Source organism: Rhodnius prolixus, unplaced genomic scaffold (assembly GCF_049639745.1).
Source record: "Rhodnius prolixus isolate KJV_2025 unplaced genomic scaffold, Rpr scaffold_6, whole genome shotgun sequence".
NCBI lineage: Eukaryota > Metazoa > Arthropoda > Insecta > Hemiptera > Reduviidae > Rhodnius > Rhodnius prolixus.
In genome coordinates this window covers 34618839-34639608 of record NW_027411634.1, presented here as the reverse complement: position 1 = coordinate 34639608, position 20770 = coordinate 34618839, and the positions used below count along the sequence as shown (strand labels likewise).

The 20770-nt window shown below is 35.0% G+C and overlaps 1 protein-coding gene across 3 annotated transcripts in view; it reads left to right on the top strand.

Moving 5' to 3' along the window:
* LOC141460304 (uncharacterized) overlaps positions 1 to 20770 on the top strand; it is a 762362-nt gene that overhangs the window by 176797 nt on the left and 564795 nt on the right. For 2 of the 3 annotated variants that reach the window (XM_074140195.1, XM_074140193.1), the window contains exon 1: positions 17921 to 18061. The exons of the other annotated variant lie outside the window; for it this stretch is intronic. The gene's annotated coding sequence lies outside the window, so the exon portion shown is untranslated. Of the gene's footprint in view, positions 1 to 17920; positions 18062 to 20770 lie in introns of those variants that run through there. 3 annotated transcript variants of the gene reach the window in all.

Below are 20770 nucleotides of genomic sequence, written 5' to 3'. Positions count from 1 at the left end.
AAAAGAAGTCGAAGAGGGTAATGGCAATTATACGAACATTTTCAGCTTAAATCTCTCTTGTTAACCTAAACGTTTCTAAGATTTTTTTTTGTAGGTATATGTTTTCGAGATATTTTATGTTATAATCATAGAGAAAAATAAGCTTCTCTTTTGTAGAGATCTTGGTGGCCATTTTGCCAGCGTAATTTTTGATAGAAGTGAGTTCCTAATTGATTGCCAAGCTTCCTAATTGACTTGTCTCTCGTCATCAAAACCAAGTTTTCAGATAAATATTAGTTTGAAATAAGTTCTATGATAGTTAATTCAAGAACTCCTCCAGTTTAAACAGGCTTAAATCCATTAAGATAAATGCTACTGATTTAAGTGACCCGATTTGTAAACTTCATTTTCTTAATAACATTCTGATTTTCTACTAATTTTAGGATAATTTAAGAAAATGATTCAACCATTCGTTCAAGTAAAGTTCTTAAATTAACTTAGAACTCAAATTAGAGAATATTAGATTTGGATATAGTAAAAACCTCTAAAAGGAATATCTAATTTCGGTTTCCGTTCAGAATATTGCATTGTGAAAATTAATACAGAATATAGATGAAGAACTTGAAAGTGGCCTAGAGAGGGGATGGGAAAGGAATGAAAAGGCGATGGAAAACTTGATAATTAATTTCTAATTGATTCATTATACGGGTTATCTGTAAGGGCGGAAAATCGCCACGACGCCAATTCAATTGCTCACTAATCAACCGAAAATGGAAAAAGACATTGTTTAAAATAAACGAGCTTTCACTTGGCGAAAAGTTGAATAAAATTATTTCCTCTTCCATATTTTATTCACCCATAGAATTACTATTTCAAATTTATTCTTAATTTTGCTTTCTTGGTTCTTGAATTAAAATTGAAAACGTTGAAGGAAGTAATTTAATTGATTAAGAGGACTACTTGGCTTCTTTAGCGTCAATTATCCGTTTTCTTTACGAAAAAACCACTCACTAGTACAAATTGACGTCAGTCTCGCCTGGCAGTCGTCATAACTAATTTAAATATGAACAATCATAAGTTACGTATATGACGACTTATGAACATTGATGATGGACTTATTGTTCAAATTAAAATAATTTTAAATAGTAGAAAATCGTTTGCTGAATTGTATACACAGTTTCTCTAACCAAGATAGCGGAAGTTGATGATACAGACAAAATTTTTGTAACGGCTATTTACAGGAAATACTTCTTTTGAATTTTTAAAAAACTATGTAGATACAAAAAACAAATATCCTTACAAAGAATTTAAACCAAATAAAACATTCTTGTATTTGAAATCGAAAACACACCTCAGGCACCTTAGGACTGAGACCGTCTGCCAAGTTGGCTCTGTTTACGAGGGTCGTTTGAAAAGTCCGTGCAAAAATAAAAACTACTTAATTTTTTGGGGTAAACCTTTTTTATTTTTCAACATAGTCTCCTTTTAGGTTTATACACTTCGTCCAACGCTGCTCTAGTTTGTTGATCCCTTCCGAATAATAGGATTTGTCCAAGTCTGAAAAATAGCCATTCGTTTCTGCAATCACCTCCTCGTTTGAATAAAATCTTTTTCCCGCCAGCCATTTCTTCATATTGGGGAACAAATAGTAGTCCGAGGGAGCCAAGTCTGGAGAATAGGGGGGGATGTGAAACGAGTTGGAACCCTATTTCCATTAATTTTGCGACCACAACTGCTGAGGTGTGAGCTGGTGCGTTGTCGTGATGGAAAAGGACATTTTTGTGGGCCAATCGTGGGCGTTTTTCTTGCAGCTCGGTTTTTAAACGGTCCAATAACACCTGTAATAGTTTTACCCTTTTCCAGATAGTCGATGAGGATTATTCCTTGCAAATCCCAAAAGACAGTCGCCATAATCTTTCCGGCCGAAGGAACGGTCTTCGACTTTTTTGGCGCAGATTCCCCCGTTGGTAACTCATTGTTTAGATAGTTAGATTGGTCTCAGGAGTGTAGTGATGTATCCATGTTTCATCCACAGTGACGAAACGACGCTTAAAGTCCTGCGGATTCTTCTGGAACAGCTGCAAACCGTCCTTGCAACACTTCACACGATTTCGTTTTTGGTCAAGCGTGAGCAATCGCGGCACCCATCTTGCGGATAGCTTTGTCATGTCCAAATGTTTATGCAAAATATTATGTACCCGTTCATTCGAGATGCCCACAGCACTAGCAGCAATCTCACGCACCTTCACTCTTCTGTCATCCATCACCATATCATGGATTTTATCAATGATTTCTGGAGTAGTAACCTCAACAGGGCGTCCAGAACGTTCAGCGTCACTTGTGCCCATATGGCCACTCCGAAAATTTTGAAACCACTGGTCTAATCGAAGATGCAGAGTCACCATAATGTTTATCAAGCCTATCTTTAGTCTCCTGAAGCGTTTTGCCTTTCATAAAGTAGTGTTTAATCAACACACGAAATTCTTTTTCGTCCATTTTTTGAAAATCACTCGACTTCCTCGATTCAAACGAATGCCAAACACAAAGAAATAGACCGATCTAGCTGGAACTTGGTGTGTGTTCTTCCAAGAGATGCTACTAACTAAACATAACCTCGATACGCGCCAGTGGTGCTATCTCTCTGACTTTGCACGGACTTTTCAAACGACCCTCGTATGTAACATATAACTTAACTACAGTACTGAACATATTCTATCAGTGTTAGAAATTGGAATGATCTATTAAAAATTGTCTATAATTCCAAGCGGATATTGCGTACTTATAGGACTTGCCCCAATCAAGGCCATTCAAATAGAGAATAACCTCACTTTTCTCGAGTTTTCTGTTTCCCAGTAACTGTACTCTGAACTCCTGTAAAATCGGACATTTCCCAACGAAATGGATAATGTCTCCAATCGCTCCAAGATTACAGAGAGAACAATAAAGGCCAATTTTCGTCCCTGTTTACACTAAAATTTAAATTAAACAGTCCGCCTCTCAGCTTCATTATTAAATTTCAAACTGTTTTTTAACCATTAATAAATCCGTTACCCCCCAAATCCAACTCTGATTCTTTGTAAAATACAAATTGTATTTAGCGCCATTTGCTTTTCGTAACAAACCATTTCTAAGTTCTGATTGTATAGATAATTTTATTTTATTTACTGAAATGTAATTGAGCTGGGCTAGGTCATGTTTCTTAGACAGATAGAGATAATCTTTATACTAAAACAGCGGGTAGAAACATCGTTCACCAAGACAGTCTTAATGTTCTTCACCAAGACAGCCTTAATGTTCTTCACCAAGACCGTCTTAATGTTTTTCAACAAGACAGTCTTAATCTTCAAATGATTCCCACAATTTTTGATTTTAAAAGGAAATTTAAGAGACAAAAAAGTTAATATCTTTTCTTTTTTTAATTTGTTTGTTTATTTTGCAACTGTATGCAGTGCAATAAACAAAAGAGATGAGAGATAAGGGATGGCACAAATACACATGCACGCACATACGAGGGTCGTTTGAAAAGTCCGTGCAAAGTCAGAGAGATAGCACTACTGGCGCGTATCGAGGTTATGTTTAGTTAGTAGCATCTCTTGGAAGAACAGACACCAAGTTTCAGCCAGATCGGTCTATTTCTTTGTGTTTGGCATTCGTTTGAGTCGAGGAAGTCGAGTGATTTTCTCACGCTTGACCAAAAACGAAATCGTGTGAAGTGTTGCAAGGACGGTTTGCAGCTGTTCCAGAAGAATCCGCAGGACTTTAAGCGTCGTTTCGTCACTGTGGATGAAACATGGATACATCACTACACTTCTGAGACCAAAGAACAATCTAAACAATGGGTTACCAAGGGGGAATCAGCGCCAAAAAAGGCGAAGACCGTTCCTTCGGCCGGAAAGATTATGGCGACTGTCTTTTGGGATTCGCAAGGAATAATCCTCATCGACTATCTGGAAAAGGGTAAAACTATTACAGGTGCATATTATTCATCGTTATTGGACCGTTTGAAAACCGAGCTGCAAGAAAAACGCCCACGATTGGCCCACAAAAAAGTCCTTTTCCATCACGACAACGCACCAGCTCACACCTCAGCAGTTGTGGTCGCAAAATTAATGGAAATAGGGTTCCAACTCGTTTCACATCCCCCCTATTCTCCAGACTTGGCTCCCTCGGACTACTATTTGTTCCCCAATATGAAGAAATGGCTGGCGGGAAAAAGATTTTATTCAAACGAGGAGGTGATTGCAGAAACGAATGGCTATTTTTCAGACTTGGACAAATCCTATTATTCGGAAGGGATCAACAAACTAGAGCAGCGTTGGACGAAGTGTATAAGCCTAAAAGGAGACTATGTTGAAAAATAAAAAAGGTTTACCCCAAAAAATTAAGTAGTTTTTATTTTTGCACGGACTTTTCAAACGACCCTCGTATATATATCCATACATATACGCGCACATGCGCCAAGGGCGTGAGTGGAGTGAACGACGACCATCCAGTGATGGAAGCCGTTAGTTCGCCAGATTGGCAAGCTTACACAGCAATCATCCTAGGAGATCGGCGTTATATGTTGAGATGGACGCGTGGCCACCGCCCGCTTTATTCTGCGCTGTGGATTTGAAGGAAGTGTTGTAGTGGACATGTTGTGGATCAGAGGGTTGTAATAGATTTGAGTGGAGTTTTGTGTGCCGAGATTTGGCCATTTCAGAAACGAAAGGAATATTTAGATCAGAGTGTATTGTGTGATTGGAGACGTAGAAGGGAGCGTTAACTATTGTTCTTAGAATTTTAGACTGTAAGGTTTGAAGTCGGTTGATGTTCGATTTTTTGGCGCTTCCATAGAGCTGTATTCCGTACGTCCTTATTGGGGCAAGTAGAGCGGTATATAGTGATCGTTTGTTCGTCAGGGTCAGTTTTGATCGCTTGTCGAGTAGTCTTTTCCACATCTAAAATTAATATCTAGTTATATCTGAAATTCCTTTATATATACTTCTATTACAGATATGAGAGAATAAAATAGTTTCTCTCAGAATCAAACAACGTAAATATGATCTTAAAGGGAAGTAAAGCAAAAAATGATTTACGCCCTAACTCTGTTTCAAGTAATAAAATCTACGCGGTCGTAGTTCCTGTAGTTTTGACTTTATTATATCCATTGAGTGATAATAAAAAAGTGGAATAGTTATTGATATTGTGTTAAAGTAATATTAACAGGTCCCTCTCGAAATATCAACATTTGTAAAAAGTAAATATTGTATGTAGAATTCTCTGTGAGGAAGACGCTGGCACTCTGTCAAGTAGACTATTTGTTATGTGTTTGGCGCTACCACATATGCGATTTATTTCTCTCAATAGATATACAGACATAAATATCTTTAGCCAATACTACCACCACTACATAATTTAGTGCTCTTCCTGAATTATCGCTATTCACTTCGTTTTCTTTAGCCTTTTCTTTACGGATAAGCTCTGTTTTTCTATCATTTACAAAGTTTGTAAATTATCATTTCATTTCCGTTTCTTAAGTTCACTGTTTTATTATCATTAATGCAGCTTGTGTTTTTATGCAGCTTTGTTGGCTGATGTTCGGACCCCCCCCCAAAAAAAAAATCCAATTTCCAAAATTTAGTTTTTAAAAAATTTAAATTTTCACATAGTGCTTCTTCCGCTTTCATCACGGGGCGGAAGTTTCAAGTCAAAATTTACCTCTAGTAGTTCTCTTTTCGATTTGTCGGTAGTTACTACTATTTCATCGTTTATTAATGGATACGGTTTCCGTTCTGGCATTTATAAATGATGCGGTGTTTATTCTAAAATGAATTTAGTTAGAAATGGATTGAAAGATGAGGGAATCAAATGCAATTAATTCCCTTTATTTTTTTAGGGAAAAATGTCGCTACTTTATTCACTTATTTCCCAGCCTAGTTTTTAACCGCTTAAGACATTTAGTTAAGACAGGCAGGCCACCTAGCTAGGAAGGAGGAATCTGAGATTCTAAGGAAGGTGTTAGAAGAGACTGTTCACCGAACAAGAAAGGCTGGAAGGCCGAGGCTGAGGCGGATAGCTGGAGTGGCGGCTGATGCAAGATTTTTGGGAATTTCCAACTGGAAAGCAGCCGCACAGGATAGAGTAGAATGGCGGATGCTCCTTAGGGAGGCCAGCACTCGTCGCGAGTTGTAGCGCCGTAAAGTAGTAAAGTAGTAGTAGTAGTAAGAGATTTAGATTAAAAAAAAATAATGTTAAAGTACTCCCCCTTTAATTAAAAATTACTAATAACAATAGTGCTCACTCATTGCAGACACTGGGTCAGTGAGCTGTAAGAAGCTACTAGGAAGAAGGAAATCTAAGGGTCAGCAGCCCGGGGATCTCCACGTTGTAATCCAGAACGCAAACCTTACTGATAATCCCTGATATCTCCTGATAATCCTTTTCCACCGGATAGACCAGAGGCTATCAGTGCACTAAAAACTTTGCATAACTAAAAAAAAACAAAACGGAACTTGGAAATTCATCATAGCAACAATTGCCTGCAGTTGACAGCATTGCGTAACATTGCACTGTGGTTTCTAGTTAAAGAGACACGTAGACGTTTAGATATCATGAACGGGTGCTTTCGCTATAAAAATGGAACATGTCCCACCACAAATAACAACTAAAGTGCAATAATGAAAATGCCCAAACTAGGATAAAAGTAAATAAATAAATAGAAGTTGTAGACGGATATTAAGCCATTACAACTTACAAAGGGAGAGTAATTCCAAATTACACGTAGAAATAATCCTTCCTAACATATTAAAGAAAGAGTACAATATCTAAAGGGTAAACAGTAGAAGGGTTGATCCTGTCTCGGACCGTCGGTCAAGCCTCACAGAATGAGTAGTGATAGACCAACTTTGGCTCTGAATAGACGCCATTCATTGGATGAAGAAAGAATCATCAACTCCAAGATGATCGAAAGGAGTACAAAAGAGATATTCTTTTATAGAAATGTAATAAGATTATCGCTTTTATGCAGCTTCAAAAATTGAGCTTTAAAGAAAAGTAAAGAGCAAAGCTTAAGCTTCTTTTTTTTTAAGGGAAATTCAGAAAAATTTATAGTCTAAGGAAGGAAGGAGATAACTGGCGGTTAAGGCATCAATGGATTTATATTCACGATGAGCAGGTGCCGATGAGGATTATGTTGTGCAAGCCTGGACTAGACGGCTCGTTCAGGATGAATCAATAAATGTGCATTGAGACGACAAAGCTTAAATCAATCCAAGACCTCACGAGAAAAACGCTATACATGGATATTTGTGTTTGTTATTGGGAGTATACGGGTATAAGTGAGAGTTTGCCTGACGGTACGTTTAATCCTAAAAGTTGAACACGCCCGGAGTTTGTTGGTCGGGTTGTTAGGCTGGGATACCCGCAGGGACGCCAAGATCCCTGAAGAAGTGGCTAGTCCACTTCCTCCTACGAGATAGGGATGATGCAATCCCAGTAGGGCCAGAACTGGCAGAACCAAGAAAAGAAGTTCAAAAAATCCAGTTCTGTTGAAAATCTTTCTTAAGGAGATCAAAGCCCCGATTAGGATGTACTTGCTGATGAAATAAATTAATTAGTAAAGAAGTTCTTTCAAGCAATTTTGCACACTGTTTAAATGAAAAGGAATGGAATTAATAAGCAAAGTTGAAATGCTTCTAAGTGAGCTCTAGAGCTGAGATGTTCAGGGCCGGATTTTCCTACAGGCTAACTAGGCTTCAGCCTAGGGCCTCAATTCAAACTGTTAGCAAAATTAAAATTACACTATTCTAAAAAATAGTGAACACTAAAACACTGAACCGAAAATAAGGAGAAGTTCTACGCATATGACTAATAAACAAACATAAAAATATATTGGTTAAGATGAACGCGTTCGGCTCATTGGGTCTGTTCGTTTGTATGAGGGCCTCATAAGTGGAATAGCCTAGGGCCTCTTTTCATCTAAATCCAGCCCTGGAGATGTTACTGTTCGGTCTGAGCAAGACCCAACCTTCAGATACAAATTTAGGTTATATGAGGTCTACCTATGAAGAAGTGATGCCAGTAATGCGAATAGCTATAGTCCCAAAATATTACACTACAACGCGATCGCCTTACTTCCGCTTGCGTGAGATAAGAGCCAAATGAAAATGAGCTACTCTGTTTTATTTAAAATTTAAACAGCTCAGTTGTAGGATTAAGACATGTTGATATAATATAAGTTAACTTGTCGCAACTAGCGGTATTCTGGTAACACCAAAGTTCATGATAAGATAAATTCTGTACATCCCCGACCGGTTGCTAGCTAATTTGGTTAGAACACGGGTGCATTGTTGCCCTGTCTGATGGTTAACAACACCTCCCCTTCACCTGCACACACACAGTCTTTCTCTCTCTCTCACACTCACACATTGAAAGATAGGAGATAATGCTGTTGCTAACTCTAGGCGAATACTATAGCCATATACCCCCATATTCTGTTGAAGGAAATCCCCCAGAGTAAAAGAGGTGATTACATTATTTATAGCCTCTGGTCCGCAGTTGCGGACATACAAACATACATGAATTTGTTTTTACTGGTTTTTAACATGCACACATGGCCGACAGATTATATTCGTTAAGAATCCTGGGGATTAGATGGATAGAATACAGGCTACAGAAATTTAGGTACTAAAAAACAAATAATACTAAATAATTTGCCTATTTCCTACTTTAAATTCCAAATTAAAATTAAATCAAGTAAGTACTTTCTTTTTTTGCGCTTATTTTTGCTACAATCAGCGCGTTGACGCTATAAGTAACAATGATAACAGTGAACAGTAGAAGTAAAATGAGTGGAGAAGTTACCCAGTGGTAACACTCCAAAACATTATATGGTTAGTCACTCTCTTCACTACTAGAGGAGATCACGAGGCCACTGTCTTTTAAGACGTCTTGTCCGGGTTATCAGGAAGAGTTCTAGAAGAAAGATTTTGAGCTAGAGGATTTATGTGAGAAGTTGCAGGCTGAAGTGGAGTTTTCTGTATCGTGTTTTCAGCAACTTGGGTGACAAAAGAAATGTTAAGGTCAGTGTGTATAGTCAGGTTGGAGACATAAAATGGAGCGTTTACGATAGTTCGAAGTATTTTAGATTGTAGCGATTGAATCCTTTGGAGATTGGAGCGTTTGGTTGAACCCCACAGCTCTATTCCATACGCCCAGATGGGTTTCAAAATAGAAGTATAAATCAGTCTTTTGTTGTCCAGAGAGAGTTCTAAGAGTCTTTTAAGTAGTCGATAGTAGTCTGTTCTGTTCTTTTAAGTCTAGTGGGGGGTTCAAGTAAATACAAAGTTGAAAATAAATTCAATGAGTGCTTAACTATCAGTTTACAGAACATGTGTTCACTTAAACACGCGATGAGGTTGTAAGCTGAATGGGTCAACTACTTCAGGGGCAAATTCTACCTTCAAAACTGGCGGGAAAGTTTGCTAAAATAAGAGGAAAAAAAACAAGAATTAAGTAGTCTAGACTGGGCTTTATGTTAATAAAGAAATTAATAATTAATATAAGAGAAAATACGTAGCCTACATCGGGGACGACACAGTGTTTGGTGACCCCCAGACTTGACGTTTAACTTGACATTTAAAACTTAGTTGGATAAGAGTAGTAATTTGGCCATTTTCATTAATTTTAATCAAGTCTTCTCTGTATTTCAAACAAAAATAGAATTTGCTTCCGCTATCGTCTACGATAGCTGGTGGTTAGGCATTATGCCGTGCCTGAAAATAGGCAATTATTATTTCTTTTAACTCTTATTCGGGGCCCCATTGGGCGAAGCGCCTTACAACTGACTCTTGCTTTCTGCCCGAGCCGTTTAATTGGAGTAGTAATAAATAGCTGTTCAAAAATCAATTTGATACAATTTAAATCTCTTTAACAAATGCAGCTCCCATTTTGATCTTCCCCTGTAACTTACTCTTTCCGGTGTCAGCTATCTCCTAAATTTATCTTCTCCGAACAACCAAATTCCCTGTTTTGTGGACCTTATTAAAATTAGTGAGATCTGTTTCTTGCTTTTCTTCACCTAGATAATCTTTAAGAGAAGTACGGACATGTTTGAATTCATCTGCCCATTTCTTCGCTGTTGAAAATGAAAGCGCCGACTCGATTAAAACTTTGGCCAATTTCCGTTTTGCGTTAAACCGTATAGAAACGACGATAATCAACGCCAACTATGTGTCTAGACACAGAACTGTTCACATAGCTCCAATAGAACAAAGAAAGGCTGGGAATCACGAACAAAGAAAGATCAAATGCGTAATATTCCACAAAATCTAATAATAGATGAGCGTTTCTTGTCAAGAAGACAAAGGAGAAAGAGCTCCATAAAAATATAAAAAAGATAAGTCTCCATTCTTGTGCGAATATTTCTGTTTCATACTGTTTGCAACGAAGACCAAATGAAAAGTGAAACGAGGTAACGTTACTTGAGATAATATTAAATAAGTTGATATATGCTTTGTCCCATTTTTTGCTTTTTGCCTTCATTCTTACAAGGTCGGAAAATTTTCTTCGTTTTTCTTCTATTCTACAGAGGAAAACAAACATTGATATTGGTTGTAATAACAGATCATATCACATATTAAAGAGGATTTTCCACTTTTCTTATATATCCTTTTTCTTTCTCTCTTTCTAGTAGAATTATTTATCCTTGTGAAAAATAAATCCAATGACAAAATATTAGTTCTTGGTGTGCTCGTTGTAACAAATCCTGTCACAATATCTGAAGAATCATGTTCTCTAGAGGTGATTCTAAAGACCAAATCGTATATACTAGGATTTATGAAATTCTATTGGATGTCCACGTTCAAAGTTCAACCAATCTATTTACTTATCACCCTCCAGTATATTTAACAAAAACGATCTTTTAATCCGTTAATGTAAAAAACTCTTATCAAAATCTGTTTTTTTTCCGAATCATTAAGATAGTTTTCTCTTGATAAATACATCTCACTTTAAATGAAACCGTAACCTTTTTCTATCTAAGTTCAAACCAGTGTTCAGTTTGGACAATTCCAGCGCAAAAGATCCAGCTAATCGACAATGCAACCGATTTTTTCAGATTATCATTCACTAACTTGAGCACTGATCCATTATTTTTGAGACCAGGTTTTTTTTTTTATCCTTGAAGTTGAAGGCTGTCCGATTAGTAACAGCGGTCGAAGGAAACAGAAAGCCCTAACACAAAGATCTAGCCAATGGACGGTCGTGTTAGATGACCGCTGTAAAGTTAGTGCGAGTTGTAATTCAAATGAAGTTAGTCCCTAATAAGTTTCCGTTAAAAACCACCACCTTCCACAACAATCTGTCAAATGTAATTGGGAATACGTCATTAAAACTGTCCTGTAGGGCCGGTAGTATAAGGGTTGATCTTCAAAAACTGTACAAAAACGCGTAATGTTGGAGAAGACCTAAATTATTTCCCTTATATTATTTCCTTTTATATTAACCAACTTACTATTAGCAGGTGTATCAAACATTATAATGATTAGTTCAGTTCTCTCACAGGATGTACCATTTATAAGGCAATGTATAGGACAGTACGTTGCTGGTTTATATAGTAATAAGGAGCACTATCATTTCAGTATTACCATATACTGTAAGGGCGCTTTTCAGTACTACATCTTAATGGTTACACCACGTCACTAGTGAATCTTGTTTATTACACCATAAACACACCAACAAAATGATAGAACTAATTTGCCGCTAGAGCATTCCTCTTCTTACTGCAATGACACGAAGCCCAAGTAAACATGATTCCTACCCTTCTGTTTCCAACAAATAACATTTCCACAAATTTATTGCTATATCAATTTTTATGAAAACTACCCGGTAGGACAGTTGTATAAGGGTTGATCTACAAAAACCTATATCAATGTTCTACTTTACCAATTCAGTAAAATGGGATTTCTAAGATACAGAAACATAATTAAACAATGCAATAATGAAGGAGAATCGGAGTCATAGTTGGCGTGTAATCTAAAAATAAGAGAAATTAGAAGCTTCAAGAGACTGAGCACTTCTGAGCTCGACTAAACGTCGAGATAAGATGATACTGAGCTGCCTCCGTATTGAATATATCAGACTGGCACAAGAACATTTTGTAAAACGTGAACCTCCACCAATTTTGCAAATAGAACGGTGTCACCTTCAGTACTAAACATATTTTTACTGGCTAGGCTCACTTAGGACCGTCCTACAATGTAACTAAGCTTCTGCACGATAACCACACAGCCAAATTGAAATAATATTTGGTTTCCTCAAAACCACTAACCTCTACAACTTGATTTAACAGGCGAACTGTCGTACTGTACTTAGTACAAACTACTCAGCATTAAGGCGATATGAACCTAGTGATTGATGTCTTATAAAAAGAAATGTTAACCCGCATTACATTCATGTATTGCGTTCTATGTATGCTATAAGCATACTATAAAAGATAATAATCTCATAACACAATGCTTGATCATAATTAGTATGATTTTATTAGAATATATTCATTTGAATATTTGCAACTCCATTTGATGTATTTATTCATGTATAAATAATAATAATTAATATTTGAACACGATATTACCCTTTATGGACAGCCATTACATTAATTCTATTATTTGATTTCTTTTTCAAACTATTTGTACTAGAGGTACAATAGGGAAAGGGTTGTACCAGGCTTAGCTAGAATACAATGGTTCCAGCTGTGGTCAATGACCAAGAGCGATGATGCACCTGTGGTTTCTTTTTGCTGATCAGCGGTAAAAGCAGTTTTAGCCCCTTAAAATTAGCCTAGTTGACACGGGTAAATACTTTTTGCCAGGACAGCTGGATACCGTGTAGGGTAGAAAACAAGGCTGGACTAAATTAGAGAATAGTTAAATATAGGTAATGATAATTCAACTAAATATCTCGAGTCAGTCGCAGTTTTTACTGTTTTGGGTTAGGTTTTAACCCTTTTTTTTTGTTTTAATAGAGATATCGGTCTTTCTTTTTCTTTTAATTTAGATAATTTTATAATTATTTCTAGAGAGGTGCATTTCAAGAGGTCAAATTAGATCAAGAGATCAAATTAATCGTTCAAGAAATCTTTAAAGGGTTTTTTGAAAGTCAAAAATCACTGGGCTCTTTTAAGAATTTGGAAACGCTTTTTAACCAGTTAAACGCGTTTAACGTGTATTCACGTCAAACCAAAACTCGTTGTGAAAAATACGTTTAAAATGGCCATTAACGATAAAAACTCGAAATTTTAATAAAATACAATAAGAATATTATTTGATGGGATGTTTCCTTTATCTTACCAATAGAACTGCGGTGGGAGTCAGCCAAATGATAAGTGGTTGGTACATGTTTGGTCTCCGCATTAGAGATTGGGGAATTACGCTTACAAATAGAAGCTCTCAACCCTTGTGCAATGTCCCGTTTTTACCTTAGATAGAGATTCAGACCTCAGTACGAGCATGATTTCATTTTGCACAGAATTCAAAGCTCTTTTCTATTCCTTGTAAAAGCAACTTGTGTCTCTAGTTAACTAGAGCGATGCATACGTGAAGCGGTGCAAGATTTTTGAATGAGCACAGAATGCTTTTTAATCTGTAAGCTCCAGAAAAAGTGCTTGTAGTGACTATTACGACTATTGTAAACTCTTGGTGGTTTTGTCCTGCGTTCGACGTCATATACACGTCATTGTCTGATTTTAATTCCTCACAATGTGGGGTTTTTTTTTTTTTATTTTAAACTAAATTCCACGCTTAACTGGTTAACCAAACAAATGAAATATTAAAAGGAACTGATTCAAGATTGACTGCTTAGAACAGAAAGTTATTGGCTTCAATAACTACCACTTAGCTTCGCCAGTAATATTAGTCTGAGTAGAGTCAGAAAAGTGAGTGCATTTCAAAATATTTTCTAAAACTTTGCAACGCTAAAAATGGATGAATACCTGAATTCGCTGATGTATAATAAGAGGAAAAAAAAAAACAGATCAAGGATGAATAAAATCAATGCTATTTCCCTGCAATGCAGATCCAAAACAACTATTCACCAATTATGCTTATATTTTGATAATAATTAGATCAGGTGTGGAGGGGATAATAAAAATTAAATGGCGTAATTATCAGACAATGTAGAGTAGATACACAGTTTAGGGCATATATGGAGACTAGTTAGGGATTCAGAGGAACCACAAGCATATATGGGGGAACTGTATTAGAACAATGACTCATTTCATATGCAATTCCCAAACCCTGTGCGGTATTTACCACCACCGCCTTCATCCTGTTACAATTTTCCTCCATTCGCTAACGATAAACTTATTCATAGAAATCCATTATATTTACTATGGACTATGCCAGCGTATAATTGTAGACAAAATACTGATCTTTTTTTTTTCTTTTTCTAAAAGTTTAATAATTAGAGTTAACTTTTGAAAATATGTGATAGTTATTATATTGGAAATGATAAGATCCGCACGATTTAGTCTATCTTTCATGCCCTTAACATTTTGGAACTAGAAATGAAACGAAAAAAACGTTAAAAACGATGAAATTTCTTCATAAAGGTAGGACTTCAGGTAAACTGATTGCCCTCAAATTTAAAATTTTACTTACATATTTATTTAGTACAAATATTATGCCGGTAATTAGGGAGTACTTTACACTTAAGTGGCTATTAAAAGAGAAATTCAAGCTTATCTTCTCCTATAAAACTGTCTCAAAAACCATTTACCTTCTTGAGGAAATGATTCAAATATAAGTTATAAATTTTCAAATTTGTAATAAGCGTACAAAATTTAACAGAAAATAAGGCGCCACGGTAGCCGAGCGTTTAGAGGCGAGACCTGCGAAGCTAATATGTATTGTTGGTTTATTGGGTTCGATTCCCGGTCTTAGGCCTTGGATTTTATTTAATGGTTAATCAAAGGAATTTACAGTAAAGTATGTTAGGCGGCTATAGACTAGACCCGCAATGCTAAGATGTATTGCGGTACTAGTCTAGGCCTTGGATTTTATTTAATGGTTAATATGAGAAATTTACAGTAAAGTATGTTAGGCGGGTATAGACTAGACCCGCACAACTAAGATGTATTGTTGGTTTATTGGGTTCGATTCCCTATCTTAGGCCTTGGATTTTATTTAATGGTTAATCAAACAAATTTATAGTAAAGTATGTTTACTAGTCGCCTCCGTCCACGACACCTTATTGGAAGTTGTACGTAAAGCCCGCCTGAAAAAATAGGCAATTACTTTACAATTACTACTTTACTTTAACAGAAAATTGTCGAAGCAAAATTTTCAATTAAATCTCCGGAAAACTGGGGGGAAAAAAAATCTTTTCAGAAGTGCCACATCTCGTTGGCTGATTTTGCTTCAAGAACTTATTGCACTGTAGACAATTCTAGTCCATTTCTGGTGAAAAGATGCCACTTTCCTTAGGATCTCAGGCACTGTACGGCTCTTTTAGTCACATTCCTTCCTTCTTAGCCTTGGCTAGTCTATTTCCTGTATGTGATTCTCGCGATTGTAGCCTAAATTATCACGTCTTCTGCAGGATCTAATTTTAAAGTTATTCCTAAAAACAGCTAAGTTTTTCCTCGCTCTTTATCTACTTTTGTTCCTCATTAATACTCCTTTAAGATGTCACTTAAGAGTTCAAGACACTTTGGAATACCAAGAAGGGGAAGTGCTCTTATAAATAAATCTATTCCTTTTCTTCTCTATTTTTGATGGACTCATTTCCTTAACTGACAAGAGTTTTCATGCAGCTATTTCTTTAATTCTTCTAATTTGATGATAAAAATAATCTTCTATTTGACTTTCCATTAACTAGGCCATGCGGGGGGAGACAAAGTATAAGAAAGCTCTACAGACCGGGGATTGGAAAAAGAGAGAAATAGTTTTGGTCTTAACCTGAATTCATGGGGTCCAGGGAATGAAAGAAAGAGAATTGAATTAGAAAGATTGGACTGATTGAAAACAATGGAGCAGAAAGATTAAGTTAGGCTTTATTTTATTCATTCAAAGTTAATCACTTTATTTGCAAGCTCGCAATTGGCTCTACAGATAAATGGCGTATGGTGGGGGGGAAGTAAGATAAATAGAAGAAAATTTGAATAGAAGAAACTAGGCAAAAGGAAATAAAGGCTAGTGTTGCCACTGCAATCAATTTGGAAACCTGACGTTAAAGTTGGAAACCTTGCTTTTTTTACAAAATTCGTACAAAAAGTCACCAATCAAACCATTCACACAGACTTGAACATTCCTTTCGTCACACAAGTTGCAAAAACACGATACAGAAAATTCCATCTTAACATTCAAACACATCACAATCCACTGGTACAACATCTATCTTCAAGAACATTTCCAGACAACACTTCCAGACGTCTTAAAAGACAGTGGCCTCGCGATCTCCTCTCTGATGAAGAGAGTCAGTAGAAAGTAAATTGTTTTTTGGAGTGTTACCGCTGGGTAACTTCTCCACTCTTTTATTCTGTTATTTATAGTTATCATTGTTGCTTATAACGCAAAATGCGTTGATTGTAACTAAATAAATGATTAAAAAAAAAAAAAAAATTTTATTGATTACGGGCATGATTAATTTTTATGGACAAAGTTTACGGGTACAATTAACTGAAATAGCACTTTAGAGCTTCAAACATTGTGCGTACACAATATATGTATATAGAAAAAATATATATATGTATATAAGCTGTTCTTGAGAAAAATTGGAAACATTGTTTTAATAAAGTGACATTTTTGATTGGCTGATTTTCTTTTTCTAATTTGTCGATTTCCTGTTGGGGTAACTATCAAATATTCTATTTGATCTCTTTGCAAATTTCCGTTTTTTCTGGAGTTACACCGTTCATAGACAGACGCCCAACAAACACACCCGGATCTTGGAAAATCTACGTAATTCTGCGGGTTTGACATTTTTAATTATTAGTTTTACGAGCGGTGGAAAGCAAATGAAAAGAAAATGTTTGAAGAGAAAAAGCATGAAAAACAAAGAAAATTAGAAAAAAAAAAATGAAAGAAATAAAATGAAATGATGCCTGTAGGAAATAGTGGATTACCCAATACTTCAGGGATCTTAGATTCCCTGCGGAGACGACCCCAGCCAGCCTAACAACAAAGACCACGCTTACAACTTGGCTTCATCAACGAATAGGTGACAGTACAAAAGAGTAATATTGTGGTAGTCGATGATGTGTAAAGGTCGCGAAATGTTATTGAAAGACGGCCCCATTGTTCTTCACGTGCCTTGGAAAGTATTCCTGGTGTTAACATGATGAGGGGATGAGGGGACATGTTTCTCCCAATCTTTAGGTATAAGGTTTCCTTCTATGGGAGAACTAGTTAACTGTGGCTGTGTTTCTCAAGGTAATATCCGAAGAGACTTGCCATAAAGCAAGGGGGAGTTTGGAAGTCCAAGGAGCAAGGATGCATTATTTAGGATTTCGTTCTTCTGGATAAAAGCAATTTTTTTATTTTTATTTTAATTTAAATAAGGCACTTCAACAATTGAAATACTTGGCTTTTATTTAGTGTTGGAGAATGATTTTAAATTTAACGTTTGAAGTAATGGATCTGGAGAGTAATCGCGTGAATCGAGGTTCTATTTTTTTATGAATGAATTATTTCTTTTTAATTTTATTTATATTTTCCTAAACAGTAACTTTGATATGCATGCGCTATGGCCGCCTCCAGATAAAAACTAGGAGGGCGGTAAAATCGTTTATCTCCGGTTTCATTCGATAATGTTCGCCGCCTCTCGCTATACATACCGCCTCCGCATATATCAGTCGCCCTTTAGATAGCGCGTTGTACTCAACTAAAAAACTATAAAAATAACTTAAAAATTTTCGTTAAAAAATAATAATAGTATTAAATAAATAAATAAATAAATAATATATAAAATTTAGATTAAAAAAAAAATTAATAAATAAACCCGTATTCTATTATTAATTAATTAGAAGCTAATAGTAACTTTATATCTCTTTCTTTTTCTATTACTACCGGTCTTCAGCCTAAGTTGGGACTGCACACTTTTCCAGGTAAGCTCATACGTAAATATCGACAACAGTTTAATAATAGTCTATTTTCAATACTTCAAAAAATACTTGAAATTAATAATTATTTTTAATTAAAAACCGATACGATATGAAAAATTAATTTTTTAATTTTGATTGTCGTTCGAATTAACTTAGAATTGAGCTTTTTCTAGTTTTTTTAAATAGTTTTTTTAATATTAAATTATCGATTGTTAAAACAACATTTCCGTTAAATATTATAAGCAAACGATGTTAAGTGATTAATAAATAATAATAATAATAAATAACTATTTAATACTGATTTCAAGGATATTTGTATTAATTTATTGTATTCTGATTAATTATGCATAAATTAAAAATTCTAAATGGTTTGAAATTTAATTATGATTGAATTATTTTTAAATTGTTTTTTTTTAATCAATTACCTATTATGAATAATGAATTTAATTATACTCATTCCTTTTTATTTTTTAAATTAATTTATTAAACATCACGTCGTTCATAAATAATTAATATTAATTTTTAATTTTATAATATACGTAAATTTTTTTTAAAAAATAATTATTTTCTAAAACATTGTTAGAGACTTTCCAATTTAAGTTTGACAGTACGTTGGGTTGACCTGGGCTAGGGTCATACGGTCATTATGAACCCTAGGGTTGTCTGTCTGCTTCCTGTTCGAGATGTTTATATAAATATTTTTCTGAAATAAACTATTTTATAACTTATTCATTCCGGTAACCTTTAGCCTTGTAATTTTAGTTTTCAATTGTTAGATTTTTTTAATTAATTTCACAAATTATTATATTTATTATTTAACCGCATTTTAATTAATTTTCTTCTGCCTAACTTTTTATAAAGTCTATAAAATACAATTATCTAAAAAAATTTAATTCCCAATTATCAAAAAATAAAGTAATTAAACAAAAACTAGAATCTGATCCAGATGTTATTGATTCATTCATAGGATTTTACGTACGTATTACAGTGTTTATCGATAGTGCACCGATCTGTTCCAACTTAGTATATCACTTGAATAACGGGAGCAAGTAAGTTCTATAATAATATAATGCATTAAGAATACAATCGTATTTAGGACGGAATTGAATAATTGGTGGTGATCGATATTTCTAAACTTTGATTAGTGTTCAATAGAAAATTTAAGATTTATTTTTCTAATACGAATCCATTCTATTCAGAAGAAGAGGAATTTTCACTGTTTTTCGCGAGAAAAAAGGAAAATTAATTTGTTAGTATGAAAAGTATAAATAAAAAATTATCCAATCAATAAAATGGTACTTTCAATTGAGTGATTTGATTCTCCTTAATAATATCTCAGAGTTACCACCGGGTATTTTACTAAATAGCCTTTAAACGGAAGTCTAATCCATCCCTTTTTACCCTTAATTATCTGGGAAATAATGTTTCAAATTAAAGTTATACATAAATAAAACTTGGAAATCAATTTCGATAAAAAATAAAATCGTTTACGAGAAAAATTCATTTTGTAAAGTTCTACTTCCGTTTGAAATATTTTGACGAAAACCTTATAGTGATAATCTCTACTGATATTTAAGCAAAATCTTAGATTTGAATTTCCTGCGGTTTCCTTTTTGAATTGCAATGGATATGTACATACAGGCATATTGGACAGACCAATTGGTAAAAACCAACAAAGTGGACTTAAAAAAAAACGATACTTTCGGTGAGAACTCAAAATCGAAAGTTTGCACTTAATTTTTTATTAATTACTAATAATTGTTTCTTTAATTTTTGTACTATTTCTTTATTAACTCGTTTCCGCCTATTGTTTGTAGTTATTTGTTATTTGCTTTACTAAATATACTGTTTTTCTAATGGGAACAATACCTAGTACATTCAATAATTTATAACGTCCAAGCTTATGAATTTAAACGTGTTGTATTTGAATAAATAATGAATGTACGAGATAATATAGTGAGTTAGATGAAATGATCGTTTTCTGCTTGAAGTGGCATCCAATGAGGTAGCGATAATAAAAAATATTTCCAACTGAGTCTACGGACAATCGACTTTGTGTAGACTAGCTTGGGTAGGCAGCCCCTCACTTTGGTCTTTGGTATGAAGTGTCGGGGGGTTACAAGTCCCACCTCTTGTTTATTGAGAGAGAGAACATTCTCTCTTCAACTGATACTTTTCCAGAAGTGGACAGTTTTTTTCCCCAACATTTTTCCCAGCAGGACAATAATTGTCACAATGGAGGAGGACAAATGAAATGTATCTATAATTATTTTTACCCTTGTGACCTATAAAAATATTATCACCACTTTTTTACAACCATTACAAATTATCTTTCTGCTTGTCCCTTATTTACTGATTCTTGTAATTAGCTTTGAATTACTCTTAATGTTCCCGGTGAGTGCTAGCGAAATCACTTTCACCAGGACAATCTTGCAACAATTATTGTGAATTAGCATCTATATTCTCAATAAGACTGTGAATTGAAGTCTTGCTGTAAAGCCAACTTAACTTCTTGGGCCGAGTGTATATTACATATCCACTGTTTTTATTTGGAAAATATAAATCTTAGATTATGTTATTAATGTGCTGCGAGGAATATCAAGTACTCCATCACAAATCACGATTAGTAAACGAGAAAATGTATTTTAGCTACATTTAATGTGTGTGATTGTATTTATTTGGATGAATGTATTTATATGCATGAGAGTTTTT